The sequence below is a fragment of the Onthophagus taurus genome, chromosome 6 (assembly GCF_036711975.1).
Source record: "Onthophagus taurus isolate NC chromosome 6, IU_Otau_3.0, whole genome shotgun sequence".
Lineage (NCBI taxonomy): Eukaryota > Metazoa > Arthropoda > Insecta > Coleoptera > Scarabaeidae > Onthophagus > Onthophagus taurus.
The window spans coordinates 6409228-6432356 of NC_091971.1; the positions used below are offsets into that span (position 1 = coordinate 6409228).

At 34.6% G+C, this 23129-nt stretch overlaps 1 protein-coding gene across 4 annotated transcripts in view; it reads left to right on the plus strand.

Annotated features, from left to right (window-relative positions):
• Positions 1-20803: 20803 nt before the first annotated feature.
• The window catches only part of LOC111427965 (transcription factor Ken), a 117592-nt gene continuing 115266 nt past the window's right edge, over positions 20804-23129 (plus strand). For all 4 annotated transcript variants that reach the window (XM_071196585.1, XM_071196586.1, XM_023063341.2 and 1 more), the window contains exon 1: positions 20804-21413. The gene's annotated coding sequence lies outside the window, so the exon portion shown is untranslated. The remainder of the gene's footprint in view (positions 21414-23129) is intronic.

Sequence of the window (23129 nt, forward strand, 5' to 3'; positions counted from 1 at the left end):
TTTATCTAAAAACATAAACGCCTTTATTTGTATATATTTTTCCACATATAGTGAGAAACGAATAAGTAAACCATTTCTCAACTCACAATATGTTAATGCTTAATAAACACATTGTCCTATCCAGATAAGGATCTTTCGATATACGAAGGTGTACTAGCTTGACGATAATTATACGCTACAGGAAAGTACACTACAATAACGTGGTAATATTTTAAATTTTAAATGTCAGCGAAATGGTGTAGAGACACCGTACGGTAGCCGCGCAATAACGTGGCGTTTCCATGCAACCTCTGTCCGACGAACGCGCTTATCTTAATTAACACGAAAAGAGGTTTTTGCATGGCTCATACCTCCTGGTTTTAATACTTACCGGTTACGCCGCAAATATAAATTATTGTTAACGTGGTAATATAAATAAACCCACAACAAAAGCAAACAGTACAGGATTAAGTTTAAAATTGTTTCGTGTTAAACTAATTTATACTAAATTTTATTACATGATATTAAATTGAATATGGTAATATGTAGTTTCCTGTTAATAAATTTCTGTATCGAAATGAGCTTGTGCCGACCCTGTTACTAATATCATAAATACTAAATGCGTTAGCGACAAAACTTCCAAACAACCTGCTTCCTACGAGAACAAGAAAACTTCGCCGATAGTTATTAACTATAAATTATTTAACAGGTGTATATCTGTCGCGAACCGCTTACGTAACTATATCGTGAGTATATCTGTAAAGCGAGCAATTAATTCTATAATTACGCTAAACCGGCATGTATTTGTATAGTTAAATATTTTTTCGCATAGCGTTATATAGCGACGAGGTGGTGATATTGTTGAAAGAGAAAAAGGAAATTTATAGTGTCGTGTTGAGACGGTATTTAGAAAATGTGAAACAGTAGCTAGGGTGCGTTGTAATCGTAAATTCGCGTAAGAAAAAATTTCGGATATGCGAAGAGGACGGAATCTGGTCGAAATCTTACTGTGGGAATACCGGTGATTGTCTGAAATAATTGGATGATCGTAAATTTTGAGTCAATTTGTTTTTCTGCTTAATTATAAATTAGCGGGTCCACAATAAATATTCAAAACCACATCACGTGATCTAAAGGAACAAGAATACGATAATCTCAAAAAAATATTAAACGGATATCACGCATCAGAACTTAATTGAAGGAAGTACAGAGCTTAGCAACGTGTATATGCTAATGACCATTGATTTAATTGTACACTTATCTTTACTTGAGCATGTTTGAACTTTTTTTTTATTTACATTAATGATGGTAATTATATCTTCGAACAAAGAAGCTTCTGAATGGTCAATTCAGTTACCCTTTTTATGTCGCGCTTTTTTGTTTTACACCTATTTAAAATTTGATGCTTCTTCGAAATCGGATGATTTAACTCGACCGAGACTGCGTTAATGGTTATTTTATAGTACGCGCTGTCCCATTTGAAATTCAATTGTGTAGAAACTTTGCGGCGCGTGACGCTGCTGCCTGCTTGCTTACCTTGCCTCATTATTAATCGACATATCGATCAAATCGATTCGCATTGGTACTGTGGGAACCGCGGCCGATACACACTTAGAGCTCTTGGCCGCGACCAGGCGTGTGCAATATGTTAATTCTGAATAATGAAGGGCGTGGCGGTTAATGTAGGTGGTTAGTGTAACTCTCGCAGTGTTTTCTGTTCAACAGAACCGGAATAAGACTCAATTTATTATATAAAAATAAGAATAATTTATCTTTGTTTTTGTATAACCATGATAATAGGTTGTTATTATTGAATTACTAATACATATTATTACTGTATTATAGCATTTAACCTTCATGTTCTTAGAGATTTTAAGATCATTTAATTTACTCGATCTGAATTTTAACTTACTTCTGTTGATATTTATCTTGACATCCTGAGATATAATTTCGTTTGAGATATAAGTCGATTATGAGACAACTCCCGAAGGAGTTCCACTACTATGTTAGCAGATTAGCTCTCTATCATCAAAATTTTAGCTTGTATGAAGTTGGTGCTAAGACATAAACGAGGTATCACGTCTAATCCACGACGCCGCCAAGCGATTTGTTCCAGCCAAGATCGATCTCCAACAGCGTTTCCAAACAGTGAAAATCCATCTTCTACTAAGATTGAAGAGAAGAGGGCTTCAGAATACGTCATAATATGTAAGTGAATGAATTTCAATCGGGTTAATCCACGTCGAGTTCCTGATCCTCTCTTTGGCATTCCGACGTATGGGTATTTTGGTGGACTTTTTGGAACCTGAAACTATAGACCTGCAGTAGTGGAAATCTGTAGTAGTGAATGTGCAGTAGTTCGGGAATATCTACACATAGAAGACCCTGAGACCACATCATCTATGGCTTGTTCCAAATCTTTGATCTTGTAAAGAGCGGCGCCATGGTTCATCTATGTTTAGGTTGTTAGCTATATCCGGGGTACATCGCTGCGTGGGTGATAAAGCCACCTCGAGAAGGGGGCTGCACACGAACTGTAATCATTGGAACAGGATATACTAGTACAAGTATTGCAGCACCCTGATATGGCTCCATACATAACACGTTCACTGTGAACTCGTTTTTCTTCCATTGTTTTAGTTAATCACAATTAAAGAGCAAATATAAATTTATAATATGATTGTATCCATTTTGTTCATCATTTATTATACATACATATGCTCATGTTATATCTTGAAGAACAAAAGATAAAGAGTTACACCCGTAGTAAAAATGTAGAGAGAGTGTAACGGCCGATTACCGTATGATTGATGACCGACCGCTCCATGCAACGGCAAATAATGACAATCTGTTTGCCGAAACGAAATAAGCCATTAAACGCAGAGAGAGAGCAAAATCAAGAGGCGACTGCGGAGTTTCTTCCCTCAACCGCTTTGGTCGCGTAGGTGTGGACAATCTTCCGGAGGTGAATTGATGATACGCGAAGGACCGTAAGGCGTTACGAACGTAACCTCGATTCCGTCACGGTCCACATTCTGGAGGCGCATCTTCATTGGCTTCTTTAAAAATATCGCAAACGACACCTGCGCAAGAATTAGCACTCAACTTTGACCTATTGGACCGCCTGGAGATTTATTTTCAACGTCCGCACGCGGATATCTCGATCCGGTCCGTTCGCGGACGAGCCGTTATTTATCGAAGGTATGTGCGGTATCAATGTGTTGCTCGTGTGTTATATGAACCGGCTCGGAACGTCGTACCCGGAAAATATTGAACAAGATTTTTTCAGTAACAATAAATACAAAACCAAAAGCAAGAATTAAATATTCAAAGTTATGCATGAATCGTGTTCGACATTTCATAAATAGTTGATACACTCAACCGTAACCGAAATATTTTAACTTTGTCAAGGAGTCGAGGACATAAGATAACCCAGGATTATCAATGTTAATATGTTAGCGATGTAATTAGTTAAGAGATACAGTAAGAAATATTAATTAACTTCGTGTTCTTGTTGAAAATAAACTGAAGGTCTCTATGCGAAATATGTGTATAATTAATACCGAGTCTTAGTTGATAACACATATTAATAATATACATGGTAATTTATTCTTGCTATGTCGAGTTTTATTTCAAATCAGATTATAATTATCGAAATTTGATCTGAACAATAAATCTTTTCAGCTTGTACAACAAATCAAACACACGAGAAATGTAACGTATTATTATTATTAGGGGATGTAAGTCCTACAAGCGAAGAAATTACAACAAATAAACAATGATAACAGCAGTTTGAAGTCGTTTATGTCAGTGTACAACTGTAAAGGTGGATTCTCACACACGACGCGATACCTCGCTCGTTCACACTTCTTCACGAAGATCCACCTCCAATTCAAGTCCAATCACGACCTCGCGGTTGTGTTTCGAGTCGCCTCCTTGTGCCCTACCCTCCGCCAAAGTGATAACAATAATAACACGTAACGATTTCGTGCCCGAACCGAACAGAACAAGCGAAATAGCGGGGGCGCGACACCATCGTATCTTGTAATTCTTCCTTCTACGTTTTAGTACGAGAGAACACCGAGCACGTTTCGTTCGGCACTCGGTGTACATGCTCGGACCGTTGCACAATGCTACCTAACAGACCGGCATACCGAACATTCGATCAAGATAGTTTAAATCTCATCGGTCGGTACACTCCTTGTGTCGGAGCCGAAAGAAAGAAATTGGGTTAGGTAGATAGTCATTTTTAACGCTGTCGGTACCAATAAACTACTACTTGTTCGCTCGCCAAAACTGTTTTTCGTGTGATCACCTCGGGCTATCCGTACATACGTAGGCATCATTAGTTGTTGCGTAATAACACAGACCACCGAGTACTGAAACATTAGCTTCGAACGATATCTAAATCTTTTTTTCTTCTTTTTTAATGCAACATCTACAAAGAGTTTTAATCTTTTGAATCGCTGTAATAATGGTAATCATTTCTGTTGGAAAGCTGCAACAGGACAATTCGAAGAAGCCACCTAGAATGTGTTGCACCCTCACTTCTTATTGTTAAGCATACCAAAAAGTACTAAAGCGTATTGAAGTTAAGAGTTCAAAAACATTTATTGCGGTATTTGATGTAACAAATAAAAATAAAGTATATTTTTATGATTTATTTCGCGTGCAATATATAAATTGTAGGTTTAGCCTGTAGCAACATGCATGCAGGTCAATAATTCGATCTATTGTGCAACAAGCTCTACTAATCTAACTGGAGTTAATTCGCACTGACGGACAGGTCAAGGTATTTGCCAGGTTATTATTAAGGTTATTAAGGTGTTACCCGCTCGGACACGGAATGTCGAACGAAATCAATTAGCATTTACCACGTTTTTGCTTAGATTACAGCCTCACTCCGTAGTTGGAGAAAATTACCCAAGACGTCTATTTCTTTGCATTTGAGTGATTAACGTCACATCCAGTAAAATTCATAATTAATTCAGGAATGTTTTAATTCAATTTTTATTTTTATCTAGGAAGAATTTATTTCCGATTAAAATTCGAAAACTGATATGTGTACATGTAGGATTCACTTAACTAATTCAAAACAGAAAAATCACACATGAATCGTACCGTGCAGATTGATATCTAAGATTAGATCCGTTCCGTGACGTGGATGATGAAGATTGATTCTCCTGTCAACAACTGTATTTATCCGTTCCCTAACGCATTTTTGTTTAAGATAATGACACGTTACGCTTACTTGAGTGTTTAAGTGTAATTTTAAAACCATTTGCGATTAGTGATAAATGCAACGGGGATGTATTTGCATATTTGCATCAAATTAAACTAATTCAATCGTTCTACGCATTATTATCTCAATTCTCATTAATGTTATTGGGCAAATAAAATAAAATAAACTACTGAGATATTTAACGCGAATATAATGGCATCTTTAAATTACTTTGCACACAATTACTTTGCGCGTTGAGTAAAATTCACGGCAATTACTACCTGAATTTACAATCGGTATAAATTGATCGAAAGTTACATTTAATTACAACCATGTTGCACAATAACTACTATCTATGAAGTCGGTTATTTTCTTATTTTACTTATACCTTTAGGCGGACTACCTATGAGTTAATACCTGTTGTGGATTAAATAGGTTTATTCTAATTAAAATAATAATCGAGAGGGGAAAATTATAAACTTGGCGTAGTTTTAATATTATTTTATTACTTGAAAATAGATTATAAACTATTGATTTTCCAACCTTTTACCATCTCTCTTCTTTCAAATATAATAAAACTACAAACGGACAATTTCCTGTATCGGTTTTATAGCGTTTATATTTTCCTCTGTATACTATACTGTAATTATTTGGTATACACAGCATTAATTTGGCCAGTCGAAAGTTGCCTTCTAACGGTTTTCGCCAGTTTAGCGTGAAATAAGCGAGTAGTTTAAAATTAATTATTCTCGTATTGCAACAAACTGTCGCAATCGATGGTGCTCGGTTTTATATGGAGACATTTATTGGTAATTGAAACATTTTTAGTTTATTATTGTGAATTATTAATGTTATCGATAGTACATCGACAGCTTGAAATGATTTTTGCTTATTTAAACTAGCAGCAATTAATCATAACTTATAATTGAAATAAATAAATAATTTTCTCTTTTCCAAATACTTAATATTGATGATGGAATTTAACCGAAATTATTGCTAAATATTAATACACTATAGATTTGACATTCTGGAATTCAAAGAATTGAAGAATTAATTCATGAAGTAAACCCGTTATTATTTTATTCAATCTTTAATTAATTAAATCAATAAGTAAATAAATTAATTAAAAAGAATAAAATTACACTTTTTTATTGATTTAATAAGACCATAACTATAACTGTTGATTTTATTTTAAATATTGTATGTTATAATATGAAAATTGATTCCTTTTAAATAAAAATAATTATTACCACGTGACCAATTAACGGAGTGCAATTTAATCTCGTCAATATTTCCTTTATTTGATGATAACTTATTGCTTCCGCGCGATGCGTTTATATCAATGAATAATGTATGTAAGCTGAGGTTTCTTAGAACTTATTAATAAGTTAGATTAATTTGTTACGTTGTCTGTTTAATTTCAAATTATACAAATAAAACACGAATAATTACTGACTAATTGAATTACAACTGAAACTAGAACTAACACTAGTACTATTACTACAACTAATATTAGACCTAGAACTGGAAACAATCGAGTTTAGCCTCTCCCATATCGAAATTGTCTAGTGTTAGTTGAAATGATAGTGCAAGTTCTAATTCTAGCTATTGGTACTAACACTATTACTAGAACTAATACTAGAAACTTTTTATTTTCTAGTACTAAGTCGTTGTTAGTTGTAGTTTTAGTTTAATTAACACCCGTCATGAAAGCCATCGTACTTGATACAAACTTACGATTAACGCTAATTAAACCAAATTTATCCAAGAATTTGTTTAGCATGGTGAATGAACGTAGAAATATACGATCACCTAAATCAAAACGGATTTTCAAACATTCTATTTTGACAAATGGTTGTTTCGATTAGATTAAAATTTCAAATAAGACAGTGATGTAGATTTTATATTCGTCATAGGATAAAAACCCACAGTTTTGCGTTCTAATCATTTACATAGTGCGTGAGTTGCTTGATCCTATAATTTCACGTCCAAACCGTCATTATTATAATAGGTGGTTATTAATTGAACGAACACATTGTTAATACGTCGTCTACTAGTTTAGTTCATTTGTTATGCAAATTTCAATTTAAATCCCGATATAACATAAAAAACCCAATCAACGCGTTTTTCTTACTTATTTAGATTTATGTTGATCTATTTTTATTCGTAACTGAGATTCCATTCTTTTTTTCTTATTAGAATTGAAAGGTTCTCAAAAAATGTTTTGTTAGAAGCGTGAAAACTACTTAAATTTCTTGGAATATCTTCTCAAAAAGTTTACTGGAAATACCGTGAAAATACCGTAACATTGGTTATTTTAAACGAATTTGTTGATGGAGAAAACAATTTTTATGTAAAAAAATTTAATTAATTAATCAAATAAAAGTTTAATTTAATTTTTTTTTGATAAAGTAGAAAGTGAAAATGATATATAATTTTTATTAGACATAAATTTTAAAAGAAGTGTTGTTAAAACTTTCACCCTACTCATAAATGGATTAACGCCCGATCTAATTTATAATCCCAATGTAATAAATTTTATATTCATTATTCTTTAAGGAATCAAATGGGATATAAGCTAAGACTGTTCACCGTAACTATCAACTGGCGAGTTGTTAATTGCTAACGAAGCGATTTATTTCATATAAACGTGTACGTTTGATATAAACATTAATTACTTAGATTGTATTTTTTTTAAAGTCGAATCGTTTCTGGTAGATAGCCTTAGGTAACCAGTTGGGAGACAACTTTTTCAGCAGATTCAGTCAGCCAACCGGAACCACAGTAGACAGAACGTGGAAAGAACACTTGCGGCTTTGCTAACGCAATGGGCTATTTACACAAAGGCCGATTTATGCCATCGATTGTGACCGATTTTTACATTATTAATTCAAAATTTATTTCTTATCTCCGAACGGATTTAAACCTTAAATGCCGATATGAAATATCACTGTTTCTAATTGAGTTGTTATTCAAACTATTATTATTTTATCGGCACAATTGGCGGAACCGTTACACAAATTCTTCAATAACAATGTATATTCAAGGAATTGTTGAATTGCGATAAAAGAACCGACAATGAAACCGCAAACTAGACTCTTAATAAAAATGCTACCACATGAAAATTTGACAATTCATTCTAAATTAGATTCTTATACAAAGTTAACAACCCGTGGAGTCTTCCTACTTTCTACCTCAAACCCGAACCAATCAAGATTTCTTCAGGGAATTTAAAAAAAGTATAAAAAGGAAGGCTTCAGCAGCCGGTGTTGAAACAAATTCAAGAAACAAGTTCGAAGTGTTAAAATATACAACTTGGCGTTGAATAACAACTAAAACGAGAACTAGGTAATACTATCACTAGACCTAGAAGACTGCTAAAATAAAAAAAAAATGTTGAAAAAGATTGTTTATAGCACAAAGATTTCATGTTACCATTAATAACAAAAACACCAATTTATTTGTAATTAAACTGAAGGTTGAAAGAAGATGTCAAGGCGTTTCTACAATTCTCTCTACCATGTCTAATTCGTTGATTCTTGGTTCGAATAAGTTTAATAATAAAAATCTTGTTGGCACAAAGAATGGCCAAGAACAGAACTAGCGGAGACTACGAATGAACATCGGATCGCATTCAAACCGTTCCGGATTTTCTATTCGCAGTATCCATTACACCGTCTCAATGACATCAAAGGCGTTGCGCCGGAGATTTTGCACTCGATATGCAACACTTCTTCCGACCCGTTCAACGCCATTCACACAGCAATCGTGACGTCTGGTCCTCGTTACCGCTTGAGGACATGCCAGAAAGAAAATCATAGAAGGGATATCGCATTAATTCCCGTTGAGCGCAACTTTATTTTTTTTATTCGTTTTAGTTTCGTTTGGTGGTTGAATACATGGGAAGATGAGAGACACAGCGAGTGAGTGCGCAAATGAGTATGTAAATCAACCGTTACCTTGATTAGGTTTTACGTTCATCTAAAATTAATCGCGCCGCTTAATATCTAATTTGTGGCTGTTAATTCTAGGTATGATTTAGGATCGGGGTATTTTTCGATCATTAAGAGTTAAGATGGTAATGACATGCAATTGCTTGAAATACCCCGCTTATATTTCTTACGGTGTAAATAAAGATTTTGTTATTATCGAAAAACTGGTTTCAAGTCGATTCAAGTTGGTGATTTCATATATGTCATCACAATCGCCAATAAATACGACAGGACTCAGCATGCATGTCAATCATAATCAAATATCGTGTCGTAATCCGTTGATTTATGACCATATATGCAGCTTGTGGGGGCAGAAAAGTATAAATAATTGTCCACCGACCGTTTGTCATGTCTGAATCCCAAAGAAAAGTGCTCGCGGTGACCTACTGCTAAGCTATTATTCGTTATAAACTATCGTTACACGCGTACGTTATACTATTAACAAGACGTCGGTGTAAATCTCTCGACGGCTTAAAATTCAACCCAACACAACGTCATAATGGTATATATGACGTTCCGCAACTTCGAGACCAATAAAAGTGCCATAAATCGCCAGTAATAACTGCTATGATCTCACTGTTGTAGTTACACGTCGTTGTTAGAAGGCTCGAATTTTTACAAGTTACAAGATTTAGTTTGGTCACAGGTAGCGTGTTAAGCTATAGCAATAAAAGTAAGTGGGTGTGAACTTTTCAATTACCCATTTACAGAATTGGTTGCGACTAATCTCTCTAAGTCTCTGTTAATACATACACAACTAGAAAATGCGTTTAAAATACTAAAATAGAAGCGGAAATGATCTCGTGCACGTGCAGTTAGAGGATAATATCAGCATCCTTATTACGGTGGGTCGTATGAAGTTACGATAATCATCGTAAACCACAACTCGCTTAATGAAGCAATCGAGCGATTGTTATGGGGACTTTGCAAATGCATTTTTATTATTCTTGCATATATCGTTATATATTACACTGAGACCGGAGAAATGGAACAATTTTAACATGTTACATAATCCGCTGCTAAGATATCGTGGAGATCGTTACGCCCATAAGTATCGGCATATGTAAGCTGTAACGTTCTCGTATATACCGATGGCGCATTGCACGTGTAAATTAATAGGAATATAATTTACCGGCAAATTGTACCGGCCGAGAAAATCCGGCATAATCTTGTAATAACGGAGCGAGTACACGAGGTAATACAACTAGCTTATTTGGTTTACGAGAAGGTTTATTGAAACAGTTTCGTTTCGTAAAGTTAACCGTAGATACGATTGAAACTGAAGAGCTAATAGGAACCACTCATGGGATTACGACAATGCGGTGAAACCTACGCGATTTTCTTTATCATTGTTATCTCACAATTGCGAGCGAGCAAGCACTTTGAAAGATATTCTTGTAGGATTGGCCAATGCTAAGGCAGTTAGTTTGTGTTTAACGGTTTTCCTTAAGAGGATGAATACATAAATGTGTTACGAAATAAGTTTGTTTTAAAGGTCCTTTGCATTAACCGTGTGGTTAAAATCTAAAGTGAAGTTAACAAAACATGTAATGTAACCAAAAAAATTAAAAGAAATATATAAAATAATAAACAAAGATAAGGACGTAGATCCTTTATGTGTAAAATAGAAATACTAAACTTCTTTAACATCCGGCACAGTAGGTGTCATATTTTTTAAGAGTGAATTTGTTTACATAATATTATCTACCCATAAATCAAGCGCAATCTACATAATATTACATTATCAGTGATTTAACTTGGAGATACCGTAGGTTATTTTTTAGTTGTTTAGTTGCTTAGCACGTATGGTTTTTATTATCGCGTCTCATGGAATGTTTTTATGCAATTTTTATCATAAGACAAAATTTTCCACCGTATTATTGGAATCTATTAAATATGTGTTTACTAATTGCAACAGAACCTTTCACAAACATAATTTTATAAACGAGATCAGTTACAAGTTAAACAAAGAACAGTAATAAAAACAAAAATTTATTTTGAACTTATTAAGATTTATAGTTCTAATCTTCCTAATATTTGCTTGGCTATATCGAATAATGGGATGCGAAGCTTTTAGTTTCGAACAAAGTTATTTCTTAATTTGTTTTAAATCTCCAATATAACTCTATTTCTAAATTGGTTCTCCAAAAACTTGATCTAACGGAATATCCTGGACGAGTTGAAATCAAAGCGAAAAGGGCCTTAGAAGCCTGAGTTTTACAAGATGAGGATTAAGTTGAATCATGATTCATCATGACTACTTAGGTCTATTGAACACAAAGCCATCGACGTTGAGCTGATTTGAAATATAGTTGTATTTACGTGGTGCAATTGAAATAGTGCAATAATAGAATTCAACCCGTTCAAGGAATATTTATGAGACGACTTTAGATATGAAACAAATATCTCTGTGATACATACACGTTTCATTTATTTATTGATTTATAGATTAGAAAAAGATTAATTCAAATTAGAAATTTGCAATAGCCATTAATTCACTTTGCTGAATTCTAAAAACTCTTGGACGTATTTTCTCTAATCCCGGCGACACATCCACGTAAAGCTTAAATCCATTTACATATTCATGATAAAATCTAATTTATATATATTCGCGTATCGCATTTAACGCGTGCTTTTGCGCGGCCATAAACGCGCGTAAAGAGGAAGAAATCGCTAAAACCAGTTCGTTCCAGCATCAGTAAAAGATATCGGTGGTTGTTAATGGTGATCGCAATTTATCCCATCATTAATTTAGCCTAGCCGTATAAACGGCGTAACCTATTATTTATAAGCCATTAATTAAGGCGCGAGACCAGTAGCAGCTATGGTCCGGGAAAATCGACGGTCGTTAATTCTTGGTTTAAAAAAATTTATAACAGGTTTTTGATATCTTTTGATGTGTTTCCGACTACTTAGTAAAAGTATTAGTAAAAATATAGTTTTATGAGTCATAGTATGAACGGAAATTGTCGGACCGCAATGCTCAGGTTGTAGTTCTCACCTTTCGACCGCAGAATTTTCAGGTTGGGTTGGTTCGAGGAGATATCTCATCACTGCTTATTTAATAATGGTGCGGTCTTTCGACACGGGTGTCACTCCGGTGAGGTTTACCAAAGCCTGAACCTGTTTTCACCCGATTAGTAACAGCGGTGACAAGACCGAAACGAGCGGTCGTCCAATATGAGCACCTTCCAATAGTTACGACCAAATTTGATTAGTAGTCGATTAAATTGATTTTTTTTCGAGCTTTTAAACGACCGCAAATAAAGAACATAGCGGATTCTTAACAATTTCGATTAATAATAACATAGTAATTTAAAAAATTTCTTTTTAAAAATCATTAATTTATAAATTGAATTACACCAAAATTTCGAATTGTCTTAACAACACGTTATCATCCTTTCCAATAATACACCTCATCGAAAAGCTTACGAACCGGACACGCAAACGCAATTTACGTCAAGGCGGAGATCTGACTTGGTGGATTAAGTTGCAGAAGTCGAGAGAAGCCAGAAGTCGACGCGCCAGAGAGAAAGTTTCCTCCTCGCTTTTTGTACGAAAAGCCACGCCTGATTGTCTTCTTTTCGCAAATGAGCCGAACATCCGCAACCAAAAACCGGCCTTATTCAGTGGTTAGGTTGTCCCACCTGTGCAACAGTATCTTATACTTAAGCTAATTACCCAATTGCGAACCAAAGCAACGGTATTTTTAGGGACTGCAATTTTGTATGATTTCTTCTTTTCAAGTCATGATGCACGTTCGTGGTGAAGTTTTTTCATGGCTTTATAATGAGGGGATGAAGAAACAAAGGAAATTGTATTATGATTGGTTGAAAATTATTTTGTGACTGTTGCAATAATTATGGGGATAATCGAAGATAATCTAAATTCTCGAATACTTTGCAGCAGCTTGTGGTGACTATTATTAACCGTAAGAGTCGTGTAAGAACCGAATACCGGGACATATATTACCTGGTAATCACTGTACGTAAAATATCATGAGTGTATGTTTAACGGTTCATCCATAACTTGGTCAAAAATTTTAAAGCTTTTAAACCCATAAAGATGCCCTTATAGCTCCTTTCATTTCCCGTTCTATGAAAACACACACAATAATTTACTTCTATTTACAGCTGCAAGGTTTAAACGCACAGTATGTTATAGTTATAGTTATTAGTTATTAACATTCAGGTCTACAACACCTATTTCGCTTTTTTTATGACTCTAAGCTTTAAAATAAACGAACGGACATTTCATTAACCGAGTTTCCTGTGATATCAAGAATACGACATTTACTAAAATTAAATGTAAAATGAATTGTAGCGGTCATAAATCGTACGGCACGATTTATACAACTCCACCCCCGTACATCCTGAGGTTCGCCTCGAGATTTAAACGAGACAATGTAGGCTAAATATTAACCGTGTGGGCATTCCTCACCTGTTTTCCCGTTAATATATGCGCGAGACGGTCATATTGACGGCGGGCGTTCGAAATGGCAGGTTGTTGTTGTTGCTTTGCCGTAGAAAAGGACGGGAATAAGAGAGGAATTGTAATATTGGATTTTCCCCTCGCGGTAAAGTACGATACCTACGACGTATCCCATTACACTTAATTTACGTTATTGTTCGAACGGATTTAAGTTGCCCGCAAAGTCATCGCTTAAAAGTCGTTTCCGCGAGAAGGCGCGGTTTCCTTCGAGTTAATTTCGCGTACCGTTTATTCCCCGTTGATGGCGAGCACGGGGAATCATGTCGACTTCCTTTTGTACTCCAGGCAAATCACACACTTCTCTCTTTATTTCTTCATTTTCTCCAATCACATCTCACATACTATATAAAATATATAAGTGATTTATGCAACACAAACATCACCAATCTTCGTAACCGTTCCATTTCAATACACAGAAGAAATTTACGGCACAGTACACAAAAAGAAATTATAAGAAAATGACATTTACAACTGTTATCAACACAGTAACAGATTTATTATCGCATTTAAATGAACAATATATTGTGCGGTTGTAAATCGAAAATATTTCAATTCAGTATACAACCATCAAATTGTTGATTGATGCCTTAAATCTTAGGTGTAAGAATAGTTTTATTACTACCATTAAGTAACATTGAAATGTTTACTATTGAAATCTAACATAAAGGGCAGTAGTATTTCATATAAATTGAAATATAAAAGAATCTATTGCCTGATCGATAATAATAAATCATTGGAACAACGTGAGCGGTAGCTTTTTATGCAAGTTACCGGATTCGACTTAAAAACAACGACTTGGAAAGTTGGCAGTTGCGCAAGACTATTTAATATATGAACGAGATCTTCGATAATGCTATGTAAATCAGGATCACGTATGGTTATCCGGCTCCTTACTCCAGTGTAAATGCACCAGACGTAAAACATTTTTACTCCTTTGCTATGAACGCTTACGGTACAATTAAAAAGAAACAATCATAGCTGCCGGCTTACACGATTCCCCGAGTATTTCCTGTACAACAATGGAGAGACACCTCGATATACACCCATAAGGTCGGTTTGTTACTTTATTATCATTGTGCGGTCTCGTACGGATCGAACAGTGGTTCTTGGCCGTTTCGTACTTGTCTATTTTCACCGCTATAACTAGACAGCACTGCAGGATCTTTATCGACATTAAGGTGATTTGGACTAGAATTATAACCATTGCTTGAAATAAATGGTTTTCTTTAATTGGATGTGAACCACACCTCTACATTGTATTAAATGGTATATTGATGTTTTTCATATTACTCCTAACAAAGTTGTAGAGACACTTTTTAATTTTTTTTTGACTTGTTAACTATAAATGATTGCTTGTAATGATTCAGCAAATTTCATTGACAATCTTTATTATCATGTAAATTATATTCTAATGAATGGACATTGATGCAGAAAAATTGGTTGTTACATGTTATTGTTGTGAAAAAAATGATTAAATTATAGCTATACAAAGGGACAAAATTCTTTTCAAAAACAAGCTTTTTCTTAGGTGGATTAATTTAAATTAATTGGAATAATTAGATATTGTGTATAATTAAAATATCCCGGAACAAAACTTTTTAACACAATGTTATAATGTCAAGAAGTAGTGCCTCGGCCGTACTGTTAGAAAAAGAGTCTTACACTCTTGAAAAGTATCCAAGTTTATATCGATGTAGCGCCTCGGCCACAATCTTTGACTTTGACTTAATTATTATAAATCGTAGATTTTAGCCATAACGAATTTGAAGAACATTAGTTAATATCATTCATCTAACTGCCAATGCAGACACTGAGTGAAAAGCTAAGTGCATTGAGAATTGTAAATCTCACAAACTAGTAATATTAAATTCCAAACAGATGACAAATTTTATTTTCTAGGATATTAAGAAGGATTTTACTGTATAAAAATCTAACAGTATCTTTTATAAATAGCTGACGTAATCGTGTTTTAAGACGGAACTTAAGTCTTATAAACGTTTGCATTAATTGCCTTAACATACTTATCTTTTCAATATAGCGTAGATCAGATGGTCAAAAGATTAGATTCCATGTCAAAAATTAGTTTCAGATCTGCGCTATAACAGGCATTGATCCAGAATAGTTTTAATCTGTGGCTTGCCTTTTTATTGTTTATTTATGTGTTTTAATCGAATCGGCAAGGTAATTATGTTATTCATGCGGTCAAACAATGGTCGAAGTGTCCTTCTAAGTAGTTTTTTTCAACGCTTTTAACAATTGCGTTAGTGGTCAATTACAAGGTCGCCATAATGACATGACGTTTTACAATATTATCTGTACCACTTTTTCTAATGCCCGTGACGCAAGAAGTTCGCGTTGTAATTGCTTGTCTTTTATCGCCGATCGTATCTTTTGCGAGAATGACTCGAGAAATCGAAGTGTATAACGATATGGTTACGCATGATGTTTCAAAATTGGTCTGGGGATTCATACGTATGTTAATAACGCGCAATACAAGTTGAAGAAGTTTCGCGGAACCAGCAGATGTTTCGCTAAAGTTGGCTAAATAAATTATGGTTGTAACGTCCCCGTTTCGAACGTAGAGATCTACGCTGATCGTTATCGATTATCTTGCATTATCAAACGTAAATGAAAGGATGACGGGGCCTGCATTACACAATTGATGTTTTCCTTACGCCTCGAGCACCACCTTACATGGAGTCAAGTCGCGGTTTAATAATTTTTCCAAGATGTCGCGCAAATCGATTATCCTAGGCGACCGACGGTGGAGGGACCTCACACGATTACGTGATTGCCATAGAACGACTCCTCTACGTTCGAAACGTTTAAATATACAACTGCTACACATGCAGTAAAGTATACTAATAGCCAAGTATTAAACAGGGAAGTTCTATTTTACCTTTCCGAAGTACGCATTACCATTTCTCGTTGTGGTATTAGAATGCAAACGTTTAACTGATCATTAGTTTAAAGAGAAACGGAAGTAGAAAGGTACTTTTCAATATTTTTATGATCGATAATATTGATGAATTGAGTTAGTATAAATTAAAATAAATATTAATAATGTCTAAAAATATAATAAGTACACTGCGTACTATTAAAACGTTCTACATGAAAAAGCAGAAGTTGCACTGCCCATTAAAAATAGCAATTATTTTAATAATGCTGCATCTGCCACAAACAGTTGTCGGAATAATTATAGGGTTTAGTCTAATTATGCAAATAAAATTCCCACTAATTTTATAAAGCTAAAATAAAATATAATGGCTTATAGTATTAATACATTTCTATAGGACATGATCACTTTAGAAAATAAGAATTAGTTCAAACTGCATACGCCCAATTCTTTCCAAATCTGTCGTTGCAAAACCTCGGCCTCCAAACTAGTAGTAGCAATTGATCGTTAACAGATCAATATCAGCGGTACAAATTGAACCGTTTCACAAGAACTCGTGCGTACCAATGGATCGGTGCGTATTCACGGTCCAGGTGAGCAAATTGCAAAATAGCAAAGTCATTCGACACAGTGTCACCGTGTTCTTGAAATTGAATTCGAAGTGCACAACCTAATCTCTTAAACCTTTTTGTGAATATACACGATTGGATTATAGCTATGTATAGAGTAAGTGCTTTACTACGGTGAGATTACTAAATCTATCCTAATTGGCTCATTGGATATCCCTCTTGGCCATAGGTAACAAACGGCGTATTTGCTTAGATAAAATCTGGCACGCATGTATAGTAATGAACCTCTAAAGTCCGGTTACACATGCAGATAAACACGTGCCCATCGGGTATGATGCTGTAGATAGCATTCAACTTAACGTTTAATTACTAAACTGAAATCTAAGGGGTACCGTATAAATTAGAAAACGAAAGGATACATACAAAAACACAAGTAAATAGAAAACGAAAGCGTCATTACGTTATCTTAAGATACTGATTTATAATTTTACCATCAAAGTGTGTTTACATACATACATACATGTTTATGTTAATAATTTCTGCTTTGTAACCCGTTCTAAAATAAGAAGAAATGGATTATTTTACACAAAGTATCATTTTGCTGTGTCTACGTGATATCGATGAAAGCTCCTTTCAAACTAATTATTCTTGTAGTTCAAAACTGTTTCATGATGGATAACAACCGTATCAATGGTAGAACTAATGTCAGTTTACAGGATTATAAAACCAATGCTATTATTTTCTGTTAATCAATAGAAAATAACAAAAAGTTTATAATCGATATAAAGCCTATCTTGGATCTTGTATCGTTTATCGAAAGCTGACAAATTCATTTAATTTATTGTTGTTAAATTTCCAAATGTGGTAGCAGAAAATTATACTTATATGAAACATTAATTTATTTAGAATAATGTTTCTAATATTAAAGTGAAAGGAATATTATTAAACCATCTTATTACCAGGTGATTTTGGAATGGATTACTTTAAAGGACGATCCAGTATATATGGTGGCAAAGGTTAGAAGGGTACTCAAAATGGTTAAATCAGATTACTCGAGCAATGTGGTAGAAAAGGTCGCAGAGGGACAATGGTTCCCGAATATAGGGGATATAAGGGTATCAAATGATTTCAGAATGTGATTTACAATATCAAATTATACGGTTATAAAAACCGAATTTATTGGTACATAATCATTTCATAACGAAAAAATAATCTTTAATCTATTGATTACATACTTAGTTGATATCAGAAAAGGAAACAAATCAGTACAACCAAGTTATATTTACTCTGCATTTATATACAGTTCGTAGAGTGGTACTTTAAAACCCCGGCACTGATGCTAATAAAATGCGAATTCCAAGCACCGCCATATAAATTCTTCCAGTATGACCAGAGCTTACTGCTGCCGGAGAGTAGTCGGCACGGTTAATGGTGTGCCGTTCTGTGCGATATTTCGCGAACTAATCTTCGTTGCGGACCGCGAAAAATACAGTAGCCGCACTCGGTCATGAATTAAAGATTTGACCGCGTACGATTTATGTGCCCATTGATCAGGCACCGAGCCAATGCACGTGGCCCAATTCGTTGTTTATAGGCCAATTTTACATGGTCAGAGAGTGACCAGGATTTTAAAATTAAATCTTGAAAACAAAAAAATCTTATTAGTGATTTAAGTAAAAATAAAAATAATATATAAAAATACTTAAATTAGTAATCATTTAATTAATAACGTACCATAAAATACCATAAAATTATTAACTCTAGATGATCTCTTCGGTTATGCTATATAATCGGTTTGAATTCCTATTTGCTTAAAGAAGAATCTAACAGGATATCTCAATGGAAACATTTTTGCTGTTCCACATAATTTATATTCTGCCATCGCGTTCATAAATTGCGCAGGAAACGGACACAACATAAATTTCCTTCTCAGCGTTTAGAAAACAATACGCGGTCGTTAATTTTCAAAATTGATATATACAACTATGGACGTATCTAAACATGTTCATCTCGCTGTATAGTTCGCGGTGCATCCGATATCCCGCCCTATCACCGTGCTAATCAACGGAACTGTAAAAGTGTTGTAATTAATCGTTCGGCTTTATCTTGCTAACGCCGTCATGCATCAAATTCGCTTGTGTGTACCACACACTGTCAATTAATCATACAAGATAAGCCACACACGTAAACTAGATTGACTGGTGTACACGACCACAGGCGTGGGGGAGGTGTCCAACATAATGGTGTACTGTTAGAATTAATTATAACGTAAGAGTCCATTAACCGAATTGGAACTGTGTACAAACTTAATTCGAAAGGAGGAAAGTCCACTCTAAATTTGGTATAAGGCATAAGCAGACGTTGGTTGTCATTAAAAGTAAATTAACCGAAAATGTAAAAGGGATCTCGGGCGATGACTGTCGACGATCAAAGAATAACCATAAAAACTTAACCGCAAAAGTGCCAAAAAAAAAAACTTATAAAGACTTTTTGGTAATCCATTACAAAGAAATGTCGTTAAGGTTAGGTTCATATTTCATTTGACATGGTATAATTACGATTTTTACTTCCATTTTTATAGAAAGGATGTTAACGATGTTTCAAGTTTAATAAAAATGAAGTTTAACAACGTTTTTATGATACCAAAATTTAATTTTTACAGTTAATTTACTCAAAATATATGCTTTACAAGGATTATATTATGAATTTCTTCTCACTTCAAAACACGTTTTCTGAATGTTGTATTCTGCTGTTACTGTATTCGTTTCTCAAATTGGTGAAATTTCGTTGAGTTGTAGTTCCGGTGTAATATCAATAACATCTATATCACTCCAGCTACTTGATTTGGGTAAGATGAACGTCCACATTGAGATGACTGTTTCAAAAATATAATCATTGCATTTAATCAGATAATCTCAATTTGACTGAGGTCGCTTGCGGCCGAGGCGGTACAATTAATGCCTTATTGACCTAAATCTCGATACCACTTACAGTAACACCTCACAGTCGAATTTTGTACGTTTAGTCATCACGTGTTCTTTCCATTTGAGCCTTGTGTCCAAAGACATGCCTAGATATTTTGCAGTGTAAGCATGTGGCACTACAACGCCGCTTAATGCATTGCACGCGTTGTGTTCATTTTACATTAGGTGAAATTTATTTGGGAAGACTTGAATTCATTGAGTATAATTTTCTATTTTTGCTGGTTGCATTCTATAATGTTAAACTAGTAACAATCATAGAATCATATATACAGAACTACTCTTAATGACATTTTTGAAATTTAAATATTTCGCTTTTGGTCGCACTCTAAAAAATCGTCCAGTTACAGAAGAAATAAGAGACATTAAAAATTTTTTTGAGTTAATTACATTAAAATAATCAATTTATTTTATTAATTTGATTCTTTAATAGTCGTTTTTCCTTTGTAAAGTTCCTTCAACACCGAGTTTGTTTCTTACACGTCCGTTGATATCTCCAGGAATGAAAATTCTGGTCGAGTGTTTCTATAGACATGCCGGTACCACAGCAGTAGTCGCTTCTTGTAGAGGTTTGCTGTAGGGGGGGGCTCAGGTGGGGGACCGAAGAGGGGACCAAATGTAGGTCTGTGGGTCCAACAGCGGTGGGTGGCGATCAGTCTATCCGTGCAGCTACGGGTACCGCTAACGTACGCAGAAGGACTTCCGCAAGTGCTGGAAGGTCGTACCAGAGAAACCACTCGTGGTCAATCCGCACCGTCGAAGAAGTGAGGACCGAGCACGGACGGACAACGTTATTTTACGCGGACCCTCTTTCATCTCGTCATCATCATCATCACCATCCCCACAGAAACCTTACTAAATTAGTGAAAAAAGAACACTTAAAGAACTCAGTACGTATGAGTTTAAGAATATAAATAGTTCTGTTTAATTTGTTGTGGTTTCGATGATGTTTCGCATTGTTTTGAAATTCTTCGGGTTGGATTAAGTTAAAAACGCGGTTTCTAAGAACATTTTATTTAACACTTACTTTATAAGTGCTGTGTCAATACGTTAAAAGTTTTTAAATATTAAAACAATTTGTGTCTTGCGACAAAAGGTTGCCATCTTAACGCGGAGTTCAAGTCTTTTAAGACACCGGAAATTTTCGGACTTTAGAACGTCGTCGAAGTAACTGTATTTCAACTAAAATTACAACTGAAATTTCAATGATAATTATACAGGAACGTAGTTGTTATTGTGTTTAGTGGTTGAGAAGCAATCGGATTTTAGATTCTTTCAAGCGAGGTAAGTACAACTTAAAACTAGAAAATAATAGAGCAAGATTTTTTTACCCTTGACATTGAGACATTAACGAATTATCTTTATACGTTTTCACACTAAATTGAAATTACCACAAGATAATCGTGATGATAATAATGTTGTGTACGGCATATTAATTTAAAACAACGATTGCTTCACAACTTGTCTTTCCTTATTAACAATTATAAACACGTACAACGTCAAGATTACCCACACTTCAACGCGTTGTGACGCATCCTTTCCCGGGTCGTGAGTCGAATGTTAAATGAGGAAAAGAATATAAGATAAACACAGATCTAAGTGAAGATCTGTAAAGGAAGCTCTTCCATTGTTACCCTCCGGGGAAGATTTATACTTTTATTGTGTATCGTAAGACGTTCGTCAATCCGAACAACCGACTGGCGCTTTGTTTTAAGAAAGCATGCGTAACGACCACGGTATACAGGAATTGTTTTATATTCCCAATCTAAATTACAAATTGTTAATTTGTAGTTGTAACTAAATTAGTTGTTTCAAACATTTTTATGACCTATACAAAGTTAGCCCCCTATTAGATAGGATTTTACCTGTATAGTATAGAAATTCGAAATCTCTTCCACCTTTTTTAGTCATAACTCGTAAACGATGTACTTGATTATCATGATCTATACATCATTCGGTTTGTCAGTTTCTTCTATCGAAATCACAAAATAGCTTGATAATCGAGTACAACGTTTACGAGTTATGACTACCTAAAAAAGGTTATTTTTGTGTTCTTTTCGTGTACTTTCGCAATATTTTGGCGTTTTAGCAGAATTTGAAAGAGATTTTGAGCTGGGCATTTCTACTTTCGTATTGGGCAAGGATTAAGCTTTCAAATAAGATATTCTTCGTCAAAATTGTTTGGGCACGTAAAACCTTATCTAATTGGGGGCGAATTTCGCATTGGTGTTTTTTTATAAAACCCTTTCATTTCATTTCTAAACGGCGGTTTCAAAAGTTGAAGATTTAATTTTAGTTATACAGTTGCCGAACGGGCTGTCCCATAACTCAAAGCAGAGTGACAGAAATTTATGTCCGACCATCGAAGAAACGAACAAACTCGGCGCAAGAACACGAGCTCGAGGCGCAGTTGGTGTCAATTCGGCAATTAAACAACTCGACCCGATTCACTAAATCATCATCGAACAACATTATTAAAAACCAAGCACGAGAAAGACTTGATCGATTGCGGATTATTTAAACTCATTCTCTTTCGTGGTTTATTTACCTTTCAAGACGAACACGCGCTTGTACTCATTATAATATTGTATAACGACTGAAAAAATTATAAGCCACGGTTAACCGCTTATTTATTTTATTATTATAGAAGATTTTAATGATATCATCTTTTTGTATTAACGAAGCATTAAATTAAGTCCGAACGCTCCAATATTGCATTGTGAAATTTCTTTTAATTGAAAAACTTTCTGAAACCGCTTAATTAAACGATGGTACTTGTACCCATTGAATCTTTTATTCTTGTATCGTATGGTTTCGAAGTTATTCTCATTCGCAACACTTTTGATTCGAAACCGCGAATCTGAACTTTAATTGAAATTATTTGAAAACACGTTGTGGTCATAAACCTACTTTAAGTTTTATTACTCACAATTAGATAAATTTGGTACAAATACGAGATATAATAATATTTCCTAACTGTTTCATTTTGTCACAATTTTT